Consider the following 9,073-nt stretch of genomic DNA (forward strand, 5'->3'; position numbering starts at 1 on the left):
AAGCACAGCAAGAAAAGAAAACGCGTGTAGAGAAAACGCATGGTCGATAGAACCGTTGCCACACAAAATAAAACAGAAGAATTATCAGAAATAATAGAACTGTACGAAGCAGAATACACGAATGCAGACCAAATACACTATCTGATCAAAAGCATCGGTCTTTGCTGGGGACACTTTCAGTGTGTCTGAATGTCTGTGTGGAACAGCAGCCCATTCTTCCATTAGAGCTGAAACCAAGCCAACGGCCTTGCCGCAGTTGTAACACCGGTTCCCGTCAGATCACCGAAGTTAAGCGCTGTGGGGTTGGGCTAGCACTTGGATGGATGACCACCCGGTCTGCCGAGCGCTGTTGGCAAGTGGGCTGCACTCAGCCCTTGTGAAGTCAATCGAGGAGCTACTTGGTTGAGAAGCAGCGGCTCCGGTCTCGGAAACTGACATACGGCCAGAAGAGCGCTGTACTGACCACATGCCCCTCCATATCTGCATCTACTGATGCCTGTCGGCTGAGGAGACACGGCGGCCGGTCGTTACGGTTGGGCGTTACGGTTGGGCCTTTGAAGGCCTGTTCGGACGGAGTTAAGTATTTTAGAGCTGAAACCGCAGGAAGTGTTCTGTTGGGTTTAGGTCGGGACTGTATGCTGGCCAGTCTATTTCAACAGTGCTATTATCCATAAATCATTGCTTCACATATGCTGCTTTAGGATAAGATGCAATATCGTACTGATATAAACAATCATCGTCGCCGAACTATTCCTCAATTGTAAGCAGTACACAATGCTATGAAAAGTGTTCATATTCTACAGCATTTAGCATTTTCTTAAGCGCAATAAGGGAACCACAACCAAATCACGAAAAACACTCCAATACTGTGTACTTTCAGTAGACTTCACTGATGGCACTACAGAAGATGGTGCGTTCGCCAGGCATTCGCCTTAGATTCCTTAGGTACCTATGATTTCCGCTGTCACGTCTTAGGTTACCGCTGTTTTAATTTGTTCACCTTTGTTGCAAAAAGTACCGAAAGCAGATCACGTGAAGCTTTCAAGACACAGACACCACTTGCTTCACTTCGCATCTATAAAACGATTTCACTTCCCAGCATATACTTCTTATCATCGTACAGTGATAAAACGATGGTATGAACGCCTGGTCTGAAGAGTCAGGAAACTCAAGCTACAAGGAAATGGAAAGGAGACGAATCTGTAATTGCAGCAATGGCATCTGTTCTTAATTTCGCGTATTGTCAGTCGAAAGCTTCAGTACATCTTCAGTGACATGGAGAACAAAGATACAGTAGAGACAGTAATGGCCCAACCTATTACTGTTTAAAAGTTCCTTGCTTAATTACTGCTCGAATTTAATCCTTTCCATAAATTGTACAGTTTATGATGAATGTTTTCGTAAATAATAAAATCAATGTTCAGTAAGTTTTGCCATTTAATGGCATTTATTAAATACTAAGAACATCAGTTGATAATTATCATAAAATTTAAGAAGTTACACTTCCGTGGGTGGCAAGTTCTATTCCTAGTCAAAATCGTTATTCACCAGATACACACACAGCATTACTTGGTATCACCAAAATTCTGTGTAGCAACTCCCACTCTGTCTTGTTTCCCAGTTCTAAATATAGTCTACGTCGGAACATATTTATGCCTACATTTAATCAATTATTTAAAAAGGCTTCCTTCATGCATTTCATGCTAACACAATTTCAGTTATAACATTAAACAATTAACACAATTTCCTTGTGCTTCTCAGTAATTAATTTTCCTCATTAAATAGCAGTTTATCAAACCGTACTTTCTTATAGTGCACTTTTCGCAAATATTAATTATTATGTTTTTATACAAATTATAATATTTTTTAAATTACAAATTAGGTAAACTAAAACCTATTTCTGTGATTAGAAAACTTAGTTCATTAAATCAGCATATGCCAATGTTTCATCAAAAGTTTATTTGACGCTTGAAAATTTTAGAGCAAATCTATCTGCATAAGAATAACATGGAAACCATAGCCTCTAAAATAATTTTAAAATTTGCTAGGTATTTGTGGTCCGAAAGAAAATCTCAAAAAATTAAAAAATAGTATTTATTTGCTGCTGAAATGAGGTCAGAGGGAATGGAAGTGTTCCACTAACCTACATTTCAGCATTGGCCATATACTTTTCACAGTTATGAAAAAATTTACAAGAGAGGATGCAATTAGAAGCATGTATTTGGGGATAGTAAAGGGAAATAATTAACACTGACACAGACGTTTCAAAGATGAACAACACGATGGGTTTCCAAAAGGAAGGGAAATAAAGGTTTAAATTCCCATCAACAACGAGATAATCAGAGAGGGAGCACTAACTTGGATTAATGAAGAATGAGGAAAGAAATTCGCGGCGTATTTTTCAGAGCGACCAACCCTTCATTTGATTTCAGCGAATGAGGGAATCATGGGAAGTCTAAATCTGGATGGCCGGTCAGGGATTTTAACTGGTGTCCTCTTTAGAACGTGTCCAATGCATGCCATGCTCAGGAACAGTTCTGAACAATTCCTAGAGAAAGAAGACTCCAGCCTTGCAGATAACAGTACTGTATTTACTAAGTGACATGATGCGATGAGTATGCTTCTGTTTTACACTCACTGTTGTAAATTGGCTTCGCTGTGACAGTGAATCTCTTGATTGTTTCATATATCCTTGCATGGATAACAAAATTGTCCTTCATGCTCAATCGGCGTAATTTTTCGTTATTATGTTACATATGGTATTTTCACGTGAAGGGATTGTGTCATGATGCTAAGCATAGATCTGTATGCTATTGAAAATCACATACATACTGCGAATACACTCCACAACGCCCAAAACCGCTGTCAGTATTCAAATGTGAAGAAAGATTCTTATAAATTTCATCTTACGCGGTGCTACATACGCGGATCTATCTTGCAATTATCTGAAACTGGAAGACGCTGCACAACTTAATCGTCTAAGACTAAAGGTTTATTAACGAACCATAGATAATATAATTCGTTTTATGCAACTTTTCAAAAACATGCAAAAAGAAATAATGTTCGCACAAGGAGGATAGGAGGTATGGGATAATGGGATGAAGGAGGTGGGGGTGTTTGGGAGAGTAGAGTTACGATCTCCTGTCGACATCCAGGTCACTGGAGTCCGGGCACTAGCACACTTGGTCGAGGAGGCAGAAAGGAAAACTCATTTTGCCATCTTAAACGAGCACGAACAACTAAGGGAATAGAAGCTCGCTCAGCAGTGCCGTACTACTCTCCGGCCGGGAGCCTTAATTGTATTTAACTTAAAGACACGTGTTGCAAGGAGTGATTCGGGGCGTCTTTGCAGATTACAGTTTGATAAGTAACGCTAGGAACAGAACAGTGAGTACAAACACACTCACGCGACAACAGACTGACCTATTTTAAATGATGCTGAACAACTTAAAACATTTCAAAGTTAAATTTCCGTCAGCAATCTTAAAACAGAGTTTTTTCCTCCTCCTGTCGTTACAGACCAGCTAATGACCACGTTAGCTTAACGCTTTCTCCAATACTCCATCATCTATTCATTTTTTTCTTTTCTTCCTTCTGTTGTTCACTTTCTTCGCTGTCTTCTTCGAACTGCTCTGTCTTGGAAATCATCACACTCTTTAACTATATTCCTGTTTGTTGTTCTGTTTTCTATTTATTTCAGAAAATTTTTTCTAGCTCTCGATGTAGTTTCATATGCCATTTATATTTACCTTTTACTTTTTTGAAATGTTCTACAACGTTTCTTGTCAGTTTCCTAGGTCCTATTCTACAGGCGTGTCAATAGAAAATTAGTCTTCGTTTTCTCTTTTCATTTGTAATTTTATCTAAATATTGTTGTGTTTCTTCTTAATTTAAATGTGTTTTATCATTGCTCTATTTCCTACTATCTGTCTGGTAAACTTTCTAAACTTTTTCCTGATTTTTAAGTTGCGTTTATGGATCCCAACATTAGTGTTTCTGAAGCATATATGTATTCTGTCCTGATTACTGTCTTACAACGATCAATTTTTGCATTTATAGAGAGTGATTTTTTATAATAAAGATTTTTGTGGTGTGGAGTCCAAAACCTATTTTTGGTAACCGTGCTCTGCTAACTTCTTCTTCCCCTCTACTAAGCATTATGATTCTCCTAGCTATATAAATTTATCGGTTTCTCTGATATTTTGATGGTTTATGCTTAATTTTGATGGTGCAGTCTTATTACTTTTCATTACCTCAGCTTTTCGTAGGTATCCTGATTTTTCCCTTGTCGAAGCACTTGTATATGCTTTGGTTATACCTCTACACTGTCTCACAGGCGTGCCAAATCATCTGCAAATGCCAGTCAATTATGGGATTATATTTTTTCCAGCGAATTTATATTCCACTGGCAGAGCGATATGGCGCAGTGGTTAGCACACTGGACTCGCATTCGGAAGGACGACGGTTCAAATCAGCGTCCGACCATCCTGATTTAGGTTTCCCGTGATTTCCCCTAAATCACTCGAGGAAAATGCCGGGATGGTTCATTACAAAGCCACTGCCGATTTCCTTCCCCTTCCTGAATCATTTCGACCTTGTGCTCCGTCTCTGATGATCTCGATGTCGACAGAACGTTAAATCCCAATCTTCCTCCTTTTTTCTTTACATTCCACTTCTGAAGTTCTGTTCTGATATTTCTCGCATGAATTTCACTTTATATGTTGTACTTCTCAGTGTTTATTTTGTATGCTCCTGTATCGTCTTGTCTGTTCAAAATTATGCCATATTTTTTAATAATGTCAGCCTGTCTACAGAGTCGTACGTCTTTTTAAGATCTACAAATGTATACCAGCATTTTGTTAATATGCCATGTGCATTTCAATTCATGCTTCATCAACACGTTTCAGCTTACTGTTTAGGGAGTTTCCTTGTAGAGCAAACGCCGTGTGAACAAACATTAGTGAGAGATTAAATGAAGGATGGGAATAGACGGCGTTAGAATATATGCTTATTCGCATATGGTTTCGTCAATGCAGATTCTTCGTCACGTTACTTTACTTTCATACACTGTAGGCTGATTGTTTCGTTGAATACATGAATGAGACATATGGCACAACGCATGGACTTTCCTGTTATCCCAGATTACTGAAAAATTACATTTAGATATAACACAATACAGTTTGAAACATAATTTACTAATGCTTGCACTTAATGGTTATATGTTACAGATATTTCTATAGTCTGACTAAACTTCCCCCTTTAAAGCCGCTTATATCTCTCACAGATAAGAATTAACGCTGCAGTGAAGATCTCTCAATAATAAACTGAAGTCCTTAGGATGAAAAAGTGATTAAAAATATACATACGCGAGTGATTAATTAATAACTCTAAGATAAGTGACGATTTTTGTAATTTTATTCGCATTCGTCTAACTAATTATCTCATCAAAAATGCACTATGTATGCCATAAAAAACTAAATAACTGTATCAAAATAAATTATCCTGATAATGCCGTTGGTTTCCCAGTGAAGGTCTCTAGCAGTGACAGTAAATTCAGTTGAGAGGAGCATTAACGAAACTGCTGAAATTCCTAAAGAAGACTTTATATGCAATGCAGATGTTTTCAGACTTAGACGATTTATTTATGTGGTATTTTCATTTAGTCTGCTATCTAGAAACAAGAACAGCTTAAATATGGGACATGAATTGGGATTAACATAGCACGTAATCTTTAAACATAACTTCAAATGTGTCAGTATAACTGTGATGTAAAAATAAAAATTAGTTGTCATACTTCGCCTATCTTCATTCATAGGGAAACATGTTTTGATGAATATAGCACACAACATTTTAACATAATTTCAAATTTATTAGTGTAAGTATCATGTAAAAATAAAAAACTAGCTGAGATGCCCGCCTATTTTCATTCATTAATGTCTCACGGCAACATGTTTTCATCTGTCGTTCAGAGGCCTCATCCAGTTACTAAGAATGACAACTACTGCTTCCCAGTATGCTTATTTATTAATGAGTTTTGTCAAAAATAATGCATATCTTTATTTCAAACTAATACTTCAGTTCATAGAATCAGCACTAGAAATGGGAAGAATCTACACGAAGATTTAAAGTCACTTACTTTGGTCCGTTACTCAGGAATACACGTTTTTAATTATCAGGAACCAAAATAACTTTGGGTGCCAGTAAAGTACGATTTAAGAGGGGCATAAAAATTTATTGGCACAGTCACCTCCTATTACGGCATTGCCGAACTTCTTAGCAGAAACAACTGATGTACATATAATTAAAAATATCTGATGTCAGCACTCTTACGTAAAATCTGATTTCAGCAGATCTTCAGTGCAGTAATACGATCTATGTCTTGTTTGATGATGGGTTGCTACGATAGCCTAAATATTATCTGATGCACGTCAGTGTAAATACATTTACATATTTGTTGGGAACTTTGTATCATTTTAAGCGAAAAGAATGGTTTAGGTTTTTTCTTACTCAACATACTCGAGAACTATTTCAGATAGCATCTGCAGAAGAAAAATTAGCATATCTGTTCTTTTGTAGCATATATGTTCTTTTGTAAAGATGTAATTTTTTTTGTTTTGTTTTATGACATGTTCTACATCTTCGAGAGTCTCCTTACCATGGACCTATGGAACAAAAAGTATAGCTATCTGTGTATCTATCTATCTAGCTACCTATCTGAAAACGAAACATTGGTGACAAAATATGGCTCTGAACACTATGGGACTCAACTTCTGAGGTCATCAGTCCCCTAGAACGTAGAACTACTTAAACCTGACTAACCTAAGGACATCACACACATCCATGCCCGAGGAAGGATTCGAACCTGCGACCGTAGCGGTCGCGCGGTCCCAGACTGTAGCGCCTAGAACCGCTCGGCCACTCCGGCCGGCCATTGGTGACAAATTGTCCAAAAATCATGCAGGAAAATGACACACGAAAGAGTCTGCTAAGATTTGCAGAACATCTATGAACGTAATAAATACGAGGGTTGGAACTTAAATAGTAGCAACTACTTATTCACAAACGATGCAAAAGAGTTACGTGTTTGCACCTGTTACTGTACTTCAAGGTAGTCACCAGCGTTGTGTAGAACCCGTTGCCAGCGATGTGGAAGGCGTAGTATACCGTTAGCAGAGCCTGTTCTGTTGATGGTGCGAATCGAGCGGTCTAAAGTTATGGTGATTCTCGTGTATGACTGTGATGGTGTTATCCTAACGCATTACGTTCCTCCACGGCAGACCGTCAATGCACAGTATTACTGTTCGTTTTTGGAGCATCACCTGCGACCAGCTTTGCTAAAGAAGCGGCGACACTTTCTGCGAAACCCACCCATCATTTTGCACGACAATGCGCGGGCGCATGCAGCGCAATCTGTGGCTGCTCTGTTTGGTAGATGGGACTGGGAAGTACTGTACCATACACCGGACTTAAGTCCTTGTGACTTTGATTTGATTCCGAAGGTGAAGGAACCACTTCGTGGCACTCGCTTCAGAACTGTTTCAGAGATTCGACAGGCAGTAGACCGCTCCATTCGCACCATCAACAGAACAGGCTCTGCTAACGGTATACTAAGCTTTCCACATCACTGATCGCTGGCAACGGGTTCTACACAACGCTGGTGACTACTTTGAAGGACAGTAACAGGTGCAAACATGTAACTCTTTTGTATCGGTTGTGAATAAATAGTTGCCACTATTTAAGTTCCAACCCTCGTATGTAGAGATTTAATGGCTCTGAGCTCTATGAGGCTTAACATCTGAAGTCATCAGTCCCCTAGAAATTAGAACTACTTAAACCTAACTAACCTAAGGACATCACACACATCCATGCCCGACGCAGGATTCGAACCTTCGACCGTAGCGGTCGCGCGGTTCCAGACTGAAGCGCCTAGAACCGCTCGGTCACACCGGCCGGCTAATGTAGGAGCAAAACGAAGTTCTAAAAGCATGCTGAGTGTACTCGTATGCCATTTTAATTCATATTTTTCTTCCTAATTTTATCTGATAGATGGCATATTATAGTTTTTAACAACTGACTTTAGCAGGAACAATCACGGAAATAAAATAAACACGAGTTGATTACTTTCTGATCACCGGGTCTAAACCATTTAAAGATTTTCCGACACAGAAAATGACCAAAAATATTTAAAGGAATGTTCAAATTTTCTTTGTATTTATGTGTTGGACAAATGATTTCGATAATTTCTAGTACTTCTACATTTCCCACTCAGAAAGGGCGTCAACAATTTTTCAAACATTTTTCTGTAATTCATCTGTAGGTCAAAATAATTTCAATAATTTTGAGTACCACTGCATTTCTCTTTGACAAGAATAATAATCAGGGAGGTAACAATAGTTCTTAGTAATAGCAACTGGCATTATAGTCTGCATTTTTTCCTTCGGAATTCGGAAATGAGAAGTCGGAATGCGACTCTATTTGAAGTTCTCTCATGTACATTTTTTTTCTCTCGCTTCCTAATGAACTACTGCCTAAAGCCACCTGCTTTGTTTCGGAACGTTACCAACAAACTCAATTTTTCCTTGCTTTCGTGTGTAGTGTCTCCGGTGCTGCAAAAATACCAGTAGTAATTTGAAGTAAGAGGTCTGTAAATGGCTTTATGGGAAAATAATACGCAATTCTCTCGGTAATTTTTGTCACCACTGTGAGCCGCATGACATAAGAAAAGTGAAGATTTGTCACTGCATAAAGCGCGCGCTTGGAGCAGACCAGCATCTCAGAAACGGAGACGATTGGAAGCTTTTAGAGGCGTGGCGTCTTGTAATGAGCTCGCAGCATGCTCCCTGCGCGTCTTGGAACATCTGCTAACTAGACCATAAAACGCACAATCTCTTTAAGACCACTTAAACGTTACAAAATGGGCTCTTTTCGTTGGACTTGAGACATGAAACATACATATAACCCGAATTAATTTTCGGTGGTATGATATTATAGGAGAATAGGAAGGGGAGGCGGTAGCTTGGGGGGCCTTAATGCTGTTCCGGCTTGTCTTGCGCTGATAATTATGTGCAACCGA

The 9,073-nt window shown here is 38.8% G+C and overlaps 1 pseudogene; it reads left to right on the plus strand.

Annotated features, from left to right (window-relative positions):
• Nucleotides 1–237: 237 nt before the first annotated feature.
• Nucleotides 238–355, plus strand: LOC124557209 (annotated as a pseudogene).
• Nucleotides 356–9,073: the final 8,718 nt, after the last annotated feature.

The sequence above is a fragment of the Schistocerca americana genome, chromosome X, assembly GCF_021461395.2.
Source record: "Schistocerca americana isolate TAMUIC-IGC-003095 chromosome X, iqSchAmer2.1, whole genome shotgun sequence".
Lineage (NCBI taxonomy): Eukaryota > Metazoa > Arthropoda > Insecta > Orthoptera > Acrididae > Schistocerca > Schistocerca americana.